Source organism: Aythya ferina, assembly GCF_964211825.1.
Source record: "Aythya ferina genome assembly, chromosome: 16".
Taxonomy (NCBI): domain Eukaryota; kingdom Metazoa; phylum Chordata; class Aves; order Anseriformes; family Anatidae; genus Aythya; species Aythya ferina.
The window spans coordinates 2582563-2602925 of record NC_140315.1 but is presented as its reverse complement, the minus strand read 5'-3'; the positions used below and the strand labels follow the sequence as shown (position 1 = coordinate 2602925).

Below are 20363 nucleotides of genomic sequence, written 5' to 3'. Positions count from 1 at the left end.
TGGAGCCAGTGCAAATCCCGTGCAAAGTTTGAATCCCGACATTTTTAATTAAAAAAAAAAAAAAGAAAAGAAAAAAAGAAAAAGAAAAAAAAAAAGAAAAAAGATTCTGATTCTCTTAAGTACCTTTTAATCGCCATAAACATACGCACGTCCTCAGTGCTGGGGAAGCCCTGGGTGCGATGGGTTTTGGAGCAGGGCGGACAACGGTGCTGCTCACTGCTCAAGGCCACTGCCATCAGCCACGGCTTTGGGGCAGGGAGGATGAAGAATGAGCCCGCAGGGCTCTAAGGGAAAAAAGAGGGTGAAACCATAGCAGATGGGTTTTTCAAGGATACGACGTAATAATACAGTGTATTTACATGGTCTCTCATATGAAGATCTCAAAGCACTTGGGGAAGCCAACCCACAAATATTTTTGGCTGATTTCCCAGCTCCTAATTGATGTTCTCATGCTGAGTCAAGTCTGTAGCTTCTGGTTAGCACCTTTGAGCAGTAACCTGTCCCCATACTGAATCACGTAACCCTCTCCCAGGTTACAAAGCACTATTTTAACACATCTACAGCTGGGGAAACTGAGGCAAGGGGCGGTCAGGGCCCCCTGTCCAGCAGCAAGTGAGCACGGGGGGAAAGAGGTGGTAGTGGGATGGGGAGAGCCCGTGGTGAGCATTTGCTGCCTGTTAGCAAGAGCAGAGAGGGCAGTCCCTAGAGCAGAAGGGACGCATGGGCTGGGCTGGGACTTCTCCTGATCTGTCAGCACCAGCTCAGCCTCCTCAACAACCTGCAGAGACATTCAAAGGTCTCATTCCCAAAGCACCAGGCTGCTGTAGGTTTGGAAGTTGGATCCTTGCAGCCCGTAAGCAAACGCCAACAACCAGCAAACAACACTCCCCCAAAGCAGCGTTAACCCTTGTCTGTAAGCATTAACACTTCCATCCCGTTTACCATGAGATATTTGTTGCCCAATACTAATTTTGCCCCACCAATTTGAATTACAGGAAAGGTCCCGTATTAAAAACCATTGGGCTGAGACTTATTGCACTCCCTCCGTCAGTGCTTTGACAGGGGAACGTTAGACTTAAATACACCCAGACAGGTGAGTAGGGTATTATCTGCTGTGCACAAAGGTGTGTGTGAGGTGTAAGTAGCCATTGTCTCTGTTTATGTGCAAATTAGTTTATGGATCCTTCTTGACAGAGTTACAGCGCCCTCCCTTAAGGGCACTGCTGATATATTACCTTTGAAAGAGAATCACAATTTATTCATTCAAACACAGCGCTAAAGATAGATGTGCACGGGAATATTTTGAAATATTACATTATATATAAAATGAAATAGGGGGAAGCTAAATTACACGGCTATAATTACTTAGAGTTCAGGTGGCATCATAAATAATCTATTCACAACCCGCTCGGTGTTTATTATGTCACCAGAGCGATGTAATTAACATGGGATAGACGGGAGCTACGCGAGGCAGATGCGCGATGCGCCCAGATCAAACACGCCGCGACGCTCCTACAAAAACACACAAACACACGAAGCCATTCAGGAAAATTCGTACGAGAGTGGCAAAGACCAAAGCAGCGAGCTGACAATTTCCAGCTCCTCGCCTTACCAAGTTGCCACGAGCACCTCTTTGGAGCAGGCACAGTTAAACTGAGGGCACGCTGCAGTGTTTACTTTGCAGAGGCATGTATAATTTTGCATTGACCGAGTTCAGGTCGGCTCTGAAATTCTTTCTCTGCTGCTCTAAAACCAGCTCCCTGGCTGCTTGAGGTCAAACTGTTACAGGGAAAAAGAAGCTGCCAAGTAAAAGCTGGGATCTGCAAGTCATCTCCATCCTGCCTGCACCAGAAATGCATGCGTTCAGATACCCCAAATTAATTGCTCACAAATTATAAATATGTTGTTAGGCAATAACAAAAACCTCTCTATAATACAAATAAAATAATTAATTAAAAAAAAAAAAAAAGACTCAATTGTGTTGCTGAATTTGTAAGTGCCCATTACATTTAGTTAGAAATCAGAAGATTTCTCCACCCTCCGGTCTTGTTTCCGAACTCTTGACTCATGCAGTAAGAGGCACATGTACACCTTAGCACTGGAAGGGAGTGTTGGAAGCAAGTCAAGGTGCCTTTGACAGCTCAAAGGAGGAATGAGATAAGCAAGTGGCAAACTTTCCATTAAAGGCACGGAAAGGTTAGAGGAATAGGTTTTTGAGAGGGGTCATTTGGGGTCTGACAGAGTGAGGGACTGGAAAATAACCCGCTCCTGAGTCCACAGCGTCCTGATGTTTTAGTTGCTTGAATCACGAGAATATTTTTAGGGTCTTTGAAAATCAATTTGATTGGTGTTACTCCATTTCTGACTCACTCCTTTCCTTCCCATAACATTTTTCTGGATGCCATTTCCCTATATATATTGTTTTCTAATTTTGGTTCTGTAGCAGGGAGAGCAAAAGGAAGAAATAGGAGAGAGGGGGCAAAGTGGGTCAGAAATAAGATTTTTCCCCATTTTATATTCCTCTTATTTTTCACTGCTGTGAAAGTTTACTGCAGACAGCTTATTGCATGCTTCTACCTTGAGAGAGACCTGATACAAGGTACCAGCAGAGGAGCTCTGTTTTCTTCCACTGCTTTCCTGGTCAAATTTGGTTACTGTAAGAGCAGGAGGACTTCTCCCCCAGCCTTGAGCACTCCCATCTGAGGAGCTTCTGATCCACTGCTACTGAAATACCCTCCTTGGGCTCAGCCATTGCCCCCAAGCAAAGCAGATCAAGCTCCAGGGGCCGCATCCTTCCCTGGGCTGCTCCCACAACCTCAGCCCAGGCCACAAGTGCACAAATTACACAGGGGGCAGGAAGATGCCAAAATAGGTCAGGCAAAACCCAAAATTCCAGAAGGTTTTGGTCGATTCAGAATTTCCCTTTCCCTGCAGTGGGGCTGCAGGTATGAAGCATGTCCTTAGGAGCTGTGGAGCTTGCTGCTGGTCGAGGAGCCACCCCGCACCTCGCCAGGAGGATGGATGCAAGCACCGTGCCTTTTATTAAACAGCATCTGCCCTTCTTCTGGATATATCGCTTTATGCCAAGTGGTGTGGATGATTTTTATTTTTTTTTTTCCTTAAAGTAAAGAATATTTAATGTCATCTCAAAAGAAAAACGGCCCCTTAAATTATCTGTGGCATGTCCTCTGCGCTGCGCAGGAACAAAGCTCGCTCTCCCCCTGTGCCGCACCAGAGTTCGGGAGCAGCAGTGACAGTCAGGAAAGGATTTATGGGCCCAGGGGAGAGATCTGCTAGGGTCCTGTGGAACAAGATAAAATATTCCAGGGTTGTGGCTTTATTTTTTTTCTCTTGGAGGCAGCAGAGATGAAAGATGCATACCCGTTTCCCATGGATGGAGACCCTACCACGACACCTTCCCATCACAGCAGAAACACCTGGGTTTCTTAGGTTAACATCCAAGTTTTCTTTCCAGGCTGTTCTTCTCTCTGTTCCTAAGAAGTTTCAAGGCATGAATGTGAATTTCCAAAGGTTAAAGAAAGCTCTGGAAAAGGAGAGTGCAGCACACCGGGCTCCCTTCCCCTTGGGCCCTTGTGATTTTTGAGCAGGAGCTCGGAGGTCTATTTCTGATGACCACTTGCAGGTGGCACCATGCACAACCATCAGCCCAGCCTCAGGTTTTTAAAGGCTTTTTGCTGGCTGCTGCCTTGGGGACAGGCTGAGCTCTGGCCTCTCCATTGCTGCTCACAGCTGGAGTGTGATGGGGAGGGTTGGGGTTACTTCTCCAGGACCTGCTCTCAAGGAGCAAACCCCTTGCAGGCTGTCATTCCCAAGACCTGCGCTGAAAATGGGTACAAACCCCTTGGATTTGTACCAAAGAAAGGTAACCAGTGGGTTTTTAAGGTGAGGCACAACAACATCAAGATGCTGAACAGCAGCACCATCACTTTAGGTCTCCCCACCATGAGACCATCTCTTCCAGACTCACCCAGTTTATTCCTGTAGGTGGAAGAGGATCAGAGGGGAAGCCCTGCATGCTGCCCCCCACCCACAAAGACAAAGGGCAAAGCCTGAGCTCTGCCCCATGCCAGACCAGCCAGATGGGAGCCTGCACTCATCCAGCAGCTCCGCAGCCACCTTCACATGGTGCTGGGATGGAGCCAAGGAGCCCACTGAGAGCTGCAGCAGAGGAGGCATCAGCAGGGCACATCTGCTTTGACCGAGCCATAAAAACACCGCTATGAGGTGAGGGTCCAAGCTGGCTGCTGTCCTGGCAGCTCTGACAAAGAAACACGAGGACAGGTCACTGCTCAGGAGCCCACTGGTCGCTGCCACTTCAGCATCACCACAGAGAGGAGCAGTGTGTGACTGCAGGCACATCGTCTTGGGAACAGGATCCAAAGTCCCTGATCCCAAGTCCCCAAAAGGAGCAGGAGCTGCTCTCAGCAGTCAGAGAAATGGAAGTGACCACCCCAGGGGACAACCTCTGGTACAAAACACCAAGGGCTCACTCACTCCAGCAGTGCAGCAATAATCAACACCGGCTAAAAATAATCACCCCTTTGCATGTCCTGTGAGCAGGCAGGTGCCTCTCCAAGGTAAGGCTCTTCACCTTGAACCACAGCTTAGCTTTAACAATACAGAACAAGGTAAGAAATGGATTTCATTGCCAGCACCGATGCTGCTCACACCTCCCCACCCTGCCTCGTGCTCACCGCTGCAGCCTGCGTCCAGCACAGTCTTGGGAGCAGGGGCAAAATTCAAGCACTTGTGTGACCTGGAGGAACTTCTGCCTCTCTGCAGCCACAGGCAGGTTTGCTGGCTGCCCTAAGTGAACGCCAGCATCCGCAGAGCATCTCTGGCCCCAGCCTGCTCCAAATCTGAGTGCCTTTTCCAAGCCCACAAACAAAATCCCCCATCGAGGGACCGCTCTTTGAAAATTAGCGCATCAGCAAACTGCGCATCCCACTTTCTGGTAAGAAGATTTCAAAGGCAGCCGCAGTCCCCTTTCTGTTGCAGGGAAGTGGAACTAAAGGTGGGGTGGTTTCAAAGCCCTGCTGGGCCAGCTGTGCCCCCCAGGCTGCCAGCGAGGTAACACAGCTCCTTGGGACTGTCCCCATGCTGCCAGGGCAGCGAGGCGCTCTGGGTGCCATGAGAGCAGCAGTAGGAGATTTGATCTTCTTATATTCTTTTAGAAAGATGTTTGTGGCAGGCTGAAGGGGATTTCAACACAAGGCCAGCTCTCTTCCTACAGCATCCACAGCTCGCAGGACCTGCGAGCAGAGGCAAGCTGTTCCTTCAGCACAGACATAGGTCAAAATGCAAAATTTGTTTCTCCAGCATCATCTGAGCTCTTCGCAGTTTCACAGAGGTGTTCTGCTGTCTCGTCCCTCTTAAAAATAAGGGCTAATAATGAAGCCTGGGCTTCATGCATGGCTCGTGAAGCTTTTTACAATGCTGCAGAGGAATAACCACCTCCATGTCACAACAGGGCACGATCCTCCCGTCTATGCAAGTGTTTGGGTGCTTATTTCACGAGACCAGTTTGCTCTAGGACATCACGAGCTGCCAGGCTGCTGCACCTAGCAGTGAGGAATTGAACCAGAAATGTTCCCAACCACTTAACAGACCTGATCCCCAAACCCTTCCCGGGGTCCCCTGATCCCCAAACCCTTCCCGGGGTTCCCTGGAGCCCCATCTTCTCCTGTCACCCTTCACCACAGCCAGTCCCCATCACAGCAGCAGTTCAGATCGAGGCTAATTGTATTTGAATCTACAGGGCACCAATTTTCCAGCAAAGGGGTTTTAATCTAACATGCAGATCTCTTGTCTCCATTCACATCACCCCAGAGGCCCATAACATAGGTCATTTGTGCATACACAATCCCGGTAATAGGATGCACAATTTTCAAACGGCTAAATCTGCGGAGAAGGAAAAAAAATGTTATTACAGGAGGAAAAAGAAAAGATTAGCTCACAGGCTGAGATCATGTTTGCCAAGTTTCCACCCAGAGAATTATTCCAGTACCGAGCTCTATGCTACCAAAATAACGGGTTTATACAGCAGGCACCGTGCCAGCTTTTTGGCTATAATTATAGTGTTTTCCTCTCTCAAGTTCCTTATTGATATCTGGATTTTTTTTTTTGCCCCCAAAAAAATAAAAAGGAGGTGGAGAAGCGATTTTATACGTCCAACAAACCGCAGCAACACTTGATGCAGTTAAAACCGGGAAGTTTTAGCAACCTGCCAGCCTCCGACTTCACAGGGAATGTCGGTGCCACCACGAGACTGGCGAGGAGCCCCAGGGATCCATTACCGGGGTCTGAAGATGTCCCCGCTCCTCCCTTTCAAGCGAGCGCCGGAGCCGCGTGCTCCATTCAGCTGCTGCTGCGCCGCACAATATTCCTTTGAGGAGATGCTTTGCAGTGACAAAATAACTGCTGACAATGTGAATCCTCGGCTTCATTTTAATTTTGTTTTACATTTTCTTTGGTATGTTTTGATCCTAAAAATCTTCAGAGTGCCTTTTTTTTTTTTTTTTTTTTATGATAATAAAGCAACTATTTATACAGCGCAGCGGAGCCATTTCACTGCCTCTCCCCCCACCCCTTCCCGTTTCCCCCAGCCAAAGGACGCGAGCTGGAGGCACGGTGCCCTTCAACCCAGAACAGCTTCAACCCAGAGCAGGACCAGAGGGGAAGAGAAGGACCCTAGAAAGATCCTAGAAAGACTGTATGATCAGCAGTGACACAACATTGGGCAATGCATTTTTTTCCTTTTGCAAGGCATAAAAACAAACATCAAAGAACGTGATAACGTCAACGTGGCTGTTGGGGAACCCATCCACTGCTTGTTGAAGTCGCTGGTTTCCCATCCCATCTCCATCCCAAGAAGAGCCAGAAGCAGATGCTCTCTCTCTCATGGATGCAGTTGACTTCACAAATCCCCTGAATCAGGGCAATTATTATTTCTAAAAACCTCACCCTTTCATCTCCTATAACTCTGGTAAACTTCTCCAGCCACCAGCACTACTGAAATTAAAATGCCATTGGCCACAATCCCAGGAACAATTAGCCCGGCCGAGATGATTCCCGATAGTCTTCTGCGTATAATAAGCAATATCCAGTATACCTCGACATTGTGGGGATCTCTGTAAATGAAGTGACATCTCTTGCTGGACAAAGCCTGGAAATGTTATCCTTCGGTGATAGGAATCCTAAGGGGACGGCTCTTCTCCCCGGCTTGAGAGCTCCCTTAATTGTTGTAGTTGCTGGAAAATTTTTAACAATTTCCCCAGCTGCTAGGCCGAGTTGCAGCGAGCCCTTTGTCTGGCTGCTGTGCCAACCAGAGGCACGGGGAGATAAGGAGAGCTGGGGGAATTGCATGGAGTGACTTACACAGCAGGAGCTCCCTCGCCCAGGTTCATTCCTCCAGCTTCGCCACCGCTTATTATCGTCGGCACACAGCTGAAGCCAGCAGCTCCTTCACCTCCAGCGCCTTGGGTGCACTTACATGGGAAGGACCCTAAAAACAAGACCCTGCACTCAACATTTTCTCACCCACCTCCCCCCATCTTCATTTTCCGGTAAAACTGTATAGATTTATGCTATTTTTTTTTGGTATTCCAGCAGTGGAGTGGGCGCTGGAGGATCTCTGGATGTAGCTCCCAGTTGTGAAGGTTGCTCTATACAGGATTTCAAGGAGGGTAACTCTCCCCCAAGAGGCTGTCTAAGCCCATTTAGTCATCTCTTGAGGGTTTTACACTTTAAAAGGTCCTTTCCCACCGGATCAATCAGCAGGTCATTAGTGATGCAGCAGGGCCCCTTGGGAAGGACTGATGTGAAATGGGGCTGCACAGCTCACAGGCCTCCCCAGGGCTGGGAGAAGCCACTTGGTGCCCCCAGACCTTTCGCTGTGCCCCAGCCACACACCGTTATTTGTCACCATGGCCACACCACTCCTCGGGCACCCAAAGGGAAGGGATGCTGCTGCTCAGCACACCAACTTCCATCAGTTGTGGCCACGTAAAGTCAACAGGTAGCTCCACCTCAAGGCCAAACCAACGAGCCAGCTCTTCTCTGCTCCCTTGGCCTCCCAACGGATTGCTCTGCACCCTACATGACTTTTCTTTCATCCCACACAAATTTTCCTATCAGCTTTTGTGTTCCATGCCACAGAGAGCAGCACCCATCTTCTGGTGCATTTTCACTTTAAAAGTCCCAAAAACTCCCTCTACAGGGACCTGTTTTCATAATAAACTCATTTCCCCCATCTTTCTAGGGTGACATCAGCAGTGGTTGAGCAAGGCTAGCAAGAGCTGCCCCGACAGCTACGCTGTGCATGAACCAGGTCTTCCCATACAGACCCAGGAGACAGGACCACAATGCCCATAGCTCCATCCATGTCAGCTAAGTTTTGTTTTTTCAGCAAACTTGGTCCATGGGTCCTAATCTGAGGCATTCCGAGGTCTCATTTGTCCCCTCCTTAATCAATAAATGACATCCCATAGCCAAGAGCCCCACTGGTTCCACCAGGAGCATCCGCAGCATAGAGGCAGCTGGGGCTGCAGCCTGCGCTCTTCCTTCAACAAAACACATCAACTCCAAATGCAACTTGCAGCTTATAAACACCAAGAAATTCCTCCTGCCATGTGAGAGCTTCCAGAGCGCTGTGCTGAGCTGCATGGGTTCAGCTTCCTTTCAGATCGACGCGGTGACAGCTTGGCAGATACATTTACGGGTGCTGGCAGCTCCGGCTAGGGGACAGCCAAGGTTGGGACGATGACCATGCCCAGGTAGCTTCAGCTCTGGATCCCAAATCATTCCTCACAGAGCTTTCTGTTAGTGATACTTGCATCTTGCTCCCAGAAATCCAATTACTCCGAGCACATCACCCAGGTTTTGCAGAATTCGCCTCATTCTGCAATCAGATTTGTGCTTCGTCGCCACTTTACTTCTGTCCCCCGCCGTCCTGGGGGACGCAGCATCCTTCAAGGACGTGTCAGAGGAGCACGCTATCCCGGCATGCTCTCGCTTTGAGGCCTAGCAGCTGAATCACCCCCAGCCCTATTTTCTTTTGCGGTGGTAGATTAGCGCGAGGGCTTATGACCTGCCATCTGTCACTGCAGTCTGCTGACTGCGAGTCCCCGCTCTCGCCGCAACATTGCTGAGGAGGTGGAAGGCTCGAGGGGGGGGGAGGAAAACCTCTCCATCCTGCTGCCTCCTTGCTCCGGTTCAAGCCCAAGGAGGACAGGGCTGGGGAGGATCAACCCACCAGGGGTTTGGGTTGTTGCAGCAGTGCCCGGCCGGGGGCTCCGCGGCGCGGCTCTGGCGGCCCCTCCGAGGCAGCCTGCGCCCAACCTGCGGCTCCCGCATGCTGTTCGCTCACACCTGCTGAAGCTCTCCCAGACTTGCCAGGGAGAGGCAGGCAATGTGACCATGCATCTGGCTTCCTGGCAAGGAGAGGATTGCCTCTGGAGCCGTGCCAGCGCAGTCCATCTCCTCCTGAATATAGTGCATGAAGGAAAAAAAAAGCCACCGAACGCACAACCCCGGCTAGCGGAGAGCAAGGGGCCAGCGGGACCACGCACCGCAGAATTTGGGAGCCCCACGGCCAGGATCCAGCCCCCGGGGTTTGGGACAAAGCAGAGCAGGAGCTGCTCAGCCCCCCTGCTCCATCCCAAGGCGGCTGCTTGCGAAGCTCCTGCCCTGAGGAAAGGAGAGGACTCTGCACTGCAGTGAGGAGTCACAAGCCAGCAGCTCATCCTTGAAGGCTGCGGGAAGGAGCGCTCCCACCTCCTGGTGCTTTGCTGGAGGAAAAAAAAATAAAAAAATCACAGCACAACTTCTCCAACAGCTCCCACTGAGTCGCAGTGTAACCAAACCAGAACCCACTGGCTCCATCCCTGCTGGAGCAGAGGGAGCTTTTCCAGCTCAGCTCCTTTCTGCCTTAAAAATAAGACAATGGAAGGCAATTTGGGAGAAGGCTGTGGCAATCCAGCCATGGCATCAGACTTCTCCCTGCAGTGCTCCTTTCAACCTCCTGCTCCTAAAATGGTTCCTACTGAAATGCCCGGCCCTTTCCAGTGCCTGAAACCAAGCTCCCCATTTTTCTGCTGGGACTTGGGCTCAGATCATTTCCCCCAGCCACTGGTGAGCTCCTGCTGACCTTGTAAAGCCCCAGCACACGAGGAAGAGCCAACAGGCAGGGATGGCAGAGCCGGTGGTCTGGGACCTGTGTCCTCAGCACGACTGACCCTGCCTGAGCACCGAGCCCTGGCACCCAGGGAGCAGCAGCCCTCCAAATTGGCCTCCAAGCAGCTCCCCTGCCCTCAGCCACCGCTCAGGTCTGTCAGTGCCAGGCTGCTCACATCCTCCTACGCCACGTGAGAAGTCTCCAGAGATGCGTTTCTCTGGCTGAGAGAGAAGAACAGACCCAGGAACCAAAGGAAGGGAGGAAGTTAAATTCTTCTTCCCACCTGACATCCACGGGGACTGTTTCAACACGAGCTGATTCAGCTTCAGAGCTCAGCCAGACCCCGAATAACTAGCAGCAGAAATAGAAATTAAGGTGTGTGTAAGGGGGAGGTAAGCTGCTACTTTGCAGAAGTCTTTCTTTCCTCAGAGACCCTTCCACATCCACAGGTAAGCACAAAAACACTGCCGTGCACACCACGGTCAGATGCCACATCCTCCTACCCCCTTCCAAGCAGCGATGCCCCCAGGATATGGGATTGGTGACCGGAGCCCGTGGCCCTGGCACTGCCAGCCCTGCCTTGACCTCAGCACAGAGCCATGCCCGGGGTCCTACCTGGCACATGTGGGCAGGCAAAATTTCCAGAAATTAGGTTATCCCAGCCCCTAACTGATATCAGCAGCAAGTCCCACTAAGCCAGGGCTGTCTTGCCCCTGGATGTCCCCATCCATGCCCTCTTTCAGTGTGCTGCCTGAGTGGATTAGGACAATTTTGCCTGCTCAGGTACCCAAAAATCCCAGAGCAGTGACCACCGTGCACACCGAGCATCTCAGCGCACCGTGCACAGCAACTGGGCTTGCTGCAAGCGGTCAAGCTATTCCTGCAGCATCTGTGCAGCAGGGCTGACACAGCTTGAAAAATCACTGTACACGTGTTACGTGATGTACATGCACATATTTCTGTGCAAGATACCTCAATCAGGAGCACGACACCTTTTGTCATAAGACAGCAGGACCCGAACATCCAGCACCGCTCTCATGCCACGCGTACGGCGTGCATGAAATCAGCCAGGCTGCGTTATCCCCTCCAGCCACGCCACACTCAGGGATGCTGCAAAAACACACTGAGCAAAAGAGGACAGATGAAGGGCAAGGACATGGGCTGCAGGATTTGGCATCAGAGCAGAAGCTGTTCAACCTCAGTTTTCCTGAGATTGTTTGGGGTCAGTGCCTGAGAGGTGCTGTGCGGTGCTGCTGCTGAACAGTGCTGGTTTGGGTGATGTAAACCAGGTCTGTGCACACAGTAGGGGTCTCACCAAAGGCTTGCTGTTTCCAGATCAGCCAGTAAAGCTCCTGGAATTGCACCCAGGCAGAGCTGCAGGCAGAAGATCCAGGTTTCCAGCAGGAGCCCACGTGTGGATGTGGATCACGCCAGCCCTTGTGCACAGATGACTTGGTGAGACCTTCTGGACTGCAAACCCAGAGGGCTGAAGACCACTCAGCCACTTCTCTCCTCGAGGTCCCACTAAGCTTTATTGGCCCCTCATTGCACCAAAACCCATGCCTTGAGATTTCTAGAGGATGTTCTGCAGCATGAACCGTGCGCATCAAATTCTTGTGCGTTAAACAGGCAGAGAAGCTAAAAAGTCATTTGGAAATAAGGAAGTGTGTAAGTTACTCTAGCTTGAGGGCTCCAGTAATTTATGCACTGAGAATTTATACAGGTCATGTACCTATTTACTTTGCTGTGCTCTAAAAAAATGCACAGTTACCTTAGCAACTTTAATATTGCAAGAGAGTACAGAGCTTTCTTAAAGAGACATTGTCGAGAGCGGTCAGCCTGACCGGCTGCTCCCCTGCTCTCCTGTGTGCAGGATCTGCATTCACAGGCATTTTTCCCCTCAGATCAAATATACTTTTTGTGATTTTAACAATGAACAACCCATCTCAGAACTCATTGACATCAGCTACCAGTAAACAAAAACAAGCCTACCATGCGCAAGAATGAAAAAGCGCCATCAGAAATGCACAGAATTTACTCATTTCATCATCGCGGCGTGTTCTGAGAGCTTAAAATAATTTTTCAATTTGTGGAAATTGCCGAGACTCCATAAAAACATAAAGCATGCTAGTTGCACCTTGGGGGCTGTTGGGTTTAAGAAAGCATTGTAGAAATCTAATCAGCAGCCTAGGCAATGAGTGCCCGACCTCCCAAATTTGTTTTATTCTCATCTCACTCCAGGATTTTTCTCTGGATGTGCTTGCGGAGTGTTTTTCCTGAAGCCAAACTGAAAGTCTCTAGAAAAGGCTCTCGAGGAGGTAAGACACAGAAGTAACCCTTCAGAAGGGAGATGCCACCTCTGCCTGTTCACCTGCTGCATCCGCTGCAGCCACTGAGAGCTGAGGAAAGCCACGATGGGGGCACTAAATCAAGGAGGGTCCGTGCCACAAAGCAATTGGGATGTTGTTAGACCACAGTCAGAACAGCCTGGACCTGCTGCCCAGGGGCACGGCTGGAATTTTGGCCCCTTATCCCCCTAGCAAAACACGCAAGTCATCACAAACTACAAAAAACACAATAAAATAACATTTCCCCCCCCCCCCACACTTACGTAACAACCACCCAGCTTTCATTAAAATATTAACAATTTCTCTCCCAAAGAAGTCTGGTTTTGCAAGCCTGGGAGAGCAGACACTAGATTTAAACAGCCTTTTTTTTTTTTTTTTTTTTTTTTTTTAGCAGCTATAAACATGATATATTTCCTGCAGCACGCTGGGAACATAGGAGGTGCCTCTGCCGCGCACACAAAGGTTGCGCACGTTTATCGATAAGCCCCCGTTTTCTGAGTGACCGCTTAACCCCTCCGTTATCCAGAAGGAGTCAAATTGTGCCTCTTTTTTTAATCAAAGGGACAAAAAAGGCAAGCGAGATGTTGCCTCTCCCTTGTGGATAGTGCATGCCTCTAATCAAACCCTGCAGCAGCAGACCCATAGGGCTGTGTTTCAGATGGATGGTGCCTGAGCATTATAGGCAGCACCTAACCCTAATTTCTCCACTTTTAGATCCCAGGAATCCCACCCAGGAGCTGAGCAGACGCCCTCCGAAGCCACAAGGCAGGGCTGAGCTGGGGGTCCATTACTTTCTCCTCTTGCCCTCACCGTTCAACACAACCAAAGCTCAGTGATTTCCCTTTAATATTGCACCCAACTGCCCCATCCACACCCAGCAGCCCTCCCCTGCCTTCTGAACCATCTTAGGGTCATGCTGCCCACACCATGCATGCAGACAGGGAGCAACAGCAGGGCGAGGAGCCAAAACCCCATTAGCATCATCCCTTTGCACCCCAGCCCCGTGGAAACCAGCAGAGACCACACAGAAAATAACACAACTTTAAGGCATGGCTGCTGCAAGGAAACCTCTCCTCCGTCTCCGAGGTGCTCCAGCAGACCCACACCAAGCAGCGAGGTCCTTGGCTTCAGAGCATCCTCTAGGGACAGCAGGGTGCTAAATCCGGAGCTAAAATAGGATCTGCAGCAGCACCCCGTTTTCTCTCCCACCAAAACACGAGCCTTGCGCCCTCCCTTCTGAGAGGAAGGAGGCTGGGGAGAGGAGGGGAGAGGAGGCTGGGTGGCAGGGAGCTGCTCTGCTCCCCTCCTCCCCGCGAGGAAGCAATCTGCCTCCCGTGCCCAGGTACCGCAGGCAGCGCGCCGCTTTGCCAACGCACTGTCAGATCTGCGCCGCGTCAGAACGAGCCCCGCCACATTAATTCAACTCGGTGGATTTAAAAAAAATAAAATAAATAAATAAAGGGAAGGCAGGACAAGGCGCAGCAGATGGCTGAGGACAGATACTGCAGCCCATTCTTCCTTGCTCTGCAAGAAAACAGCTTCACTCTCTGCTGTTTGTCATGCTGCTCCTAGCTTTTTTTTTTCTTTTCATCTAAAAAAAAAAAAAATGCAGAAACTTGTGTCCAAATAGCCAAGGTTTCCATGTTTTTGTTGTCTCTACTGAAATTTTGTGCATTTCCATCCCCGTTGCAGCTCTCGAGGCCACATGGCACAATGAGGGTGCGATTGCTATGAGATAATCACACCCTTGGGGTGTTATTAAGCACAAGGCTATGCCTCGTGCCTCTCGTTCTCCAGGGATGTGATTATATCATGATAACCAAACTCCCCAGAGACACCTTATTGCAATTATGACATTTCTTTCAGGTTTATGTATGAATACATTATTCAAGGAAATTACTTTGATCACCAGAAACTTCCACTTAGTGTTCAAATACTTAAACTGGCTGGTTTACAGAGATGAAGTTCCTTCCTTACAGTGTTTGACAGGGAGAGAAACAGGGCTTTTAATCTGAGCAGAGCAGCACGAGGGCCTAATCATCAGCACGAGCTGGTGATCTCTTATTTAGGATGGCAGTCTCCCAAATAACCAAACTAATCCAACGATGCAATCCCCACTTTGGCTGCCCCAGTGCCTGCAGAATTACCCCAATGAGCAATTCCCCTAAACAAGAGTTTAGGATTTAAAAAAAAAAAAAAAAGAATTGAAGTCAGAACTATTACTTTTAGCTTCATGGGCATGAAGACCTGGGTGGCTCAAGGACCAGCAGCTCCTCTTAGTGACTTTATAAACTTGGCTGCACCCCTTTAGCTTGAATGGCCTCACCTGTATAGGGCACCCAGCGCCACAGCCAGGTGCTTCAGAAGATCTCCAACATTTGTTCTCAATGCTTGGCCAAAAGGCTCCAGCAAAACTCATTAGTTAAGTGTGCCCATCTGCCTCTCTCTGCCACGGACATCCCTGTGGCAGCAGGAGCTGCTTGTGCTGCTGGTTTTCTGCTCCCATCGCGGTGCGAGCACAATCCCATCCACAGTGCTGAAGGGTTAAATGGTTGCGGGGCCAGAATTGCCTGCACAGATTAGTGGTAGGGCAAAATCAAGGTCACGCAAAAGGCCAGCACAGTGCCACAGATGGATAGTGTGAGCTGATAAAAGGTGCGGCCAGAAGGGCTCCAAAGCCCATAAGGATTCTTCAGGGAGAGACTGAATTAAAACAGAGAGGCAGAAATACCACCTGCACCCCAATAGCAATGAGTATCCCCCAGGGACCCCAGGACTCAGCAGGAGGGTACTGCGTGTCCGTCCCCGTGTTTGTTTGCTGACCTTGGCTAAGTGTTTATGAAATACGTATCGGTTATCGACCGCTCTCCCCAGTCCTCACCAGGGCAGACCCAGCAGTTAGCAGCACAGGTCTGGTGGTGGAGGAGCACCGAAAGCACGCACGGATGCTCGAAAAAGGGGCAATGAGGTCTGTGTGCCAGCAAAAAGCTTGGTAAATGTGAATCAAAAACTCAATGGCATCACCCCCAGATTATTATTATTATTTTTTTTTGTCCCCATGCCCAGCAGTGCCCCTAGCCTCCTGCTCCTGATGGCACTGATACTGTTCCGTGTAGGATGCCACCAAAGCCACCTCACTCTGGAACAAAGGGCAGTCCCAGGGGAGCAAAGAGCATGTTCTCCAATTTTTGCATCCCCTTTCAAATTAAAAATAATAATAACAATAAAATAATAATTAAAAAAAAAGAATTCTGAGGAGCTGGTTTGATGGCTTCCACAGATCCAGGAGGCTGCAGACCACGTACGTGTGCTCTGAAGGCCACCACATGCTTTGGAAAACCTTGTCCTGCTGGGGACCAATACTACTTTCCATCTACGAGCTGACTTTGTGACACTGTCCCACCTGCAGGCAGGGAAGACAAAAGCTCCTGGTCCCCGTAAGACCTTCTGATAGCTGCTGCGATTCTCCCTGAGCCTTCCCAGTGCCTCTCGGAGCCTGGCGCGCTCACACCTCGCGCTCTGGATTTGAGAAGCAAAGAGGAAGCGTCAGCAAATCTGTTACTCAGGTGATGCCTCGCTTACAACAGCCACGGGAACATTTCTGCCATGAAAGCCAAATATAAATATAAGGTGCTAAAGATAATGACAGTGTGCTTTACCAGCCTCTCATCGCCGTACGGTTATTGGGGTACTGCTGAAGCTCTGGTGGACTTCGTGCATCCCGCATCCATTCCTAGTGGTGAAGGTGACTCCAGCCAGGGGCAGCTTATCGCCCACAGTTTACCAAGTTAATTGAAATGAGCTTAAAACCAGCTCAGATGATCCAATTCCTACACATGCGACTTCGTTTCCATCTCCTTTCTGACTCTTTCTGTGGGCTGGGACTTACAACGTTTCCCCCTGCTGCTCTCTCAGCTTTTTTCAAACTCTGTTCTTCTTTGTGTTATGGGTTTGAGCAGAAACTCCACAATTAATGGGTTATCAGGGAAATCACCTCTCACTTACCCTGTAATGACACAACTTACCTGCACGTGGGCGGTCAGGGGGGTGCTTGGGGAGAAGGGACCCACTCGTGGAGGGTAATGAGGGAGGCTCCTGCCTGGCCCTGCCTCTGTCCCCCCGCTGCCCATCAGCACGGCTGCTGCCTCCCTCCTCGACACAAACAGGAGAGACAATCTGCATACAGCCCTTGGACAATTAGCAAGAGAAATAATTACAGTTTTTTAAAGGCGCCCTTAATGAATCCGGTCCTCTGTTTATAATGAATGTATTGATCAAGGGAACATCCTCCATCAATGCCTCTCTCCAAGCTAGATAACTCTCCTCGTGGTGACAAATAAATGCACTTGCTTTGGTGTACTTGGTTCTCATAAGGACAATTACGCAAGGACAGCATCGATGCTGCCAGAAAATGAAATCAAGAGAGAGAAGTCAGTGGTTGCCAGAGCCTGTACCTTCTGAAATCTGATTCTCCCCCAAAGACACGGCTCCAGCCCGGCGATATTTGCAGAGTTGACACGGCTCACAGCCTGTCCCCGCGTCGGAAAATTCATCGAGGGCAGGAGAAGCCAATAAATAAATAAATAAATAAATGAATGAAAAGGGAGGAGAAAGGAAGAAATCAAGCGCTCGGATATTTAAGGCCAGGCCTTTTTTAAAATAAATGCACAATGAAAGGTTACGCTGTCATTAAAGGAGTAGCCAACACTTCCCAGAGCAGTTAGCACAGCGCTGCAGCCGGCACTTTGCATTTGCAGCTAATCTGCCAGTGATTAAACGAGCTGTTATTGAGCATTTGCCCTGTTGAACCAGGTTTTTCTCATCCTTATTAATCATTCATTTTACACTACAGTAGCCTCCTGTCTTTAAGCAAAACATCTTTTTTTTTCTTTTCTTTTTTTTTTCTTCAATAGGCAAATTTTTTAGTTTTTTCTTTTTCCTCCGGTGATGTCCTTTATGTTCACAAGAGCAGACCGCCGAAGAAAAGCGAGAACAAAACCTGGGGAGAGCTCTAAAGAGCGTGGGGAAGCAAATTCTTTTTGCAGTCAAACTTCGGGAGTTAAAAGTAGAGGACATGGCTGGAGCCACTAAGCTGTGGTGTAAACACGGCCATTTAAGAGGATTTGCATACCATTTATTAACCTTCCAGGAGAACTACACGGACCCCAGGCAGGGAAAACAACTGTGTACACATGTTGGTTTCGTTCTTGTTATCGAAATATAGCTTCTGCCAGCCACCCCCCAGCATCTTCCACGGGCAGATAACGGAGGGAGCCGGAAGGGGGTGGATGCCCCCAGCCCCGTTGGGTTTTGTGAGACCTGGGATTTTTTTGGCATGGTTTCCAGCAGCCAGGGGCTGCCCCTGGCTGGTGCCTGAGGAGCACCAGCAGAGGTGAGCCCGGGATGGATCACAAAACCCTGACTGAGGATTTTGCCCCATGTCCCCACCACTGATGCCTCAGTTTTGTCATCAGCATCACCTCCTCTCCTCTGCTGGCACTCCCAGGCCGCTGGTGGCCACACGTGCAAGGTGTCTCGCTTCCTTTTCACTGCTAGCAATGGGTACTTGCTACATAAATTTCAAGGTGTTTAATAAAAAATTCTCAGTAGTGAATTTCACAACTGTCTGGAGAGGAAACCCTCTGTGATGGTACGTTACGGAGACCGTGGGTGGGCAATGCCCTGGGGCCCAGGAGCTGCAGCTTCTCCTCCTCACCCTACCCCAGATTTGAACAGCTCCTGAGTCCCTCCGACCACATTTTCATTGCTGGCAGAAATCTGTCTGGCACCTTGATCCTATAACCTCAGGGTTTTGGGTACCTTTGCTGGCTTGTACCCCATCAGCAGCTTGAACTCTGGGTGTCCCTGTCCCTACCCCATCCTGGGGTACCAGGGCTGCATGAAGAGGGATGAAAGCCCCCCCAAGGTATCAGAAAGGCACAGATTTCCCCCCAAGAAGTGCTCTGAAGCCCCGCCAGCACCAACAGACACATCAGGTTTGCTGGCTCCCAGTGGGGAATAACCCACAAGGAACATCCCCAAAACAAGTCCAGCTAGCAAGTCCAGCTCAGTGCCCGGTTCTGGGGAAGCCATTTAGGGTAGGTAAGGCTTCCAGGGTGAAAAATGGGGAGAAACACAGCAATTCTTACAAACTGGAGGTGATGCCTGAGCAGGATTTCTCTAACACATGTATCTCGCACGCACACACGCACACACACACTCGCTTTGAAGTCCAACACAAGGACGCTATCAGCTTAAAAACCAAACAGAAAAGAAAGCTTGTTAGAAGGGATTTTTCTGCCCCTAATTTCCTCTGGGTTTTCTTTTTTTTTTTGCTGTTTAAACACGGTTCCTTCAGGTTCTGTAAGGAAATTACACTGCGGTTTAGAAGCTGGATTAACTAATACATTTTTACTTGCATACAGCAGCATGCTGTAATGTTTATTTTTCAAGCACTGCATTGGAACAGCTTTAAAATAAAGCTCTATAAATGATTTTTTACCAGTTTTGCCTAAATTACGGAATATACAGCATTGCCATTGGGTTTTACGAAACCCTGTTTATGTATATTTGTTCGTTGGTTTGTAATTTATTGTGACGGCAACTCCTTTAAACGCTTAATGTAAAAAAAAATCCACCTCCATAATAGCAGCACTGACACTGAAAATCCAGCAACACCTTCCAAACACCAAGGTGAACATGCAAGCGGGGAAGAAAACCTGACATCCAGTGTGTTAGAGACTTGTAGGAAAAGCGTAATTAATGCGAGACATAAAACAAGAAAGTGCGTTTGAAATCTCTCCCCGCGATCCCGTACTTCACAGTGTAGTACAAACACGGTTCTGGAGCTTATTTTTAGCCTGGCACACGCGGGTATATTGTTACCCAGCCTGCCACTAGAAGTCATGTTAAATATCCTCCCGAACAATCGCAGAAGGTGCTATCGTCAAGAAATGGCACAGAAGCCGTCTTTATCTCTCCTTCTCCACGAGAACATTTGACCTCCCCAATTTGGGTTCGTTCGACAAGAATTTGCTGGCTACTTGGAGATCTGCATCTCGTGTAGGGTGATTAGAATAAAAGGCCCTATCCCAAGCCCTACAGCATCCTCTTTACCTACGGAAAGGTGACATTTTCCAAGCTGTTACCTGGAGAGCAAAGGACAAATGGAAAAGATCAGCCACATAAAAGCAGCGTTATCATAACATCCCGTGGCAATTTGGGAGTCCTTTGAAGGCCAGATGCTTCTGCTCCATATCTAAATTTCCCATAATAAGGGACTCGGCGGAAGCACAAAACATACCTGTGTTGCAAAGGGAAAAATCCCAGCTATGCTACATTTTCAAGTCATTTTCTAGTTGGAGTGGGTCAATTTTTGCAGCGTGTGTCACGTTTTCCCCGGTGTGCCAGGGAGAGACAGCAAAACACGGTGAGGGAAGTCAAACAAAACGCTGCGGGCAGATCAGAAGCATTCAGCTGCCCAGCTGGACATGAGATATGGCTAAGGGTTGAGGCTGAGCCTGAATTTCCTCGAAGCACGGGAATTGTTTGGCAGGATCCCACCTCACCCCGCAACCACATCCACAAGAAGCCCTCGGAGAGATCTTCCCAACCCAACCTGTGCATGGGGAAAGCTTTTTCCTGACAATGCTTGGCTCTAGTGCAGTATATTGGGTGTTTCTCTTGGTGCTGTTCAGCGTGCAGCCTTCCCCAAGTCTGAACTTCACCGCAGCACCAACCTGCTGCAAGCACCAAGGGACACACTCGGGCAGAGCTTCACTCCTTCTGCTGCCTTCCCCGGAGCAGAGGTGGGCCAGGGA

The 20363-nt window shown here is 49.6% G+C and overlaps 1 long non-coding RNA gene across 1 annotated transcript; it reads right to left on the bottom strand.

Moving 5' to 3' along the window:
• Positions 1-4291: 4291 nt before the first annotated feature.
• On the bottom strand, positions 4292-16541 carry LOC311445787. Its single transcript, XR_014698627.1, has 4 exons — positions 16203-16541; positions 15947-16062; positions 14767-15113; positions 4292-5582 (listed from the first exon to the last, which is right to left on the bottom strand). It is a non-coding gene; the product is annotated as an uncharacterized lncRNA (long non-coding RNA).
• Positions 16542-20363: the final 3822 nt, after the last annotated feature.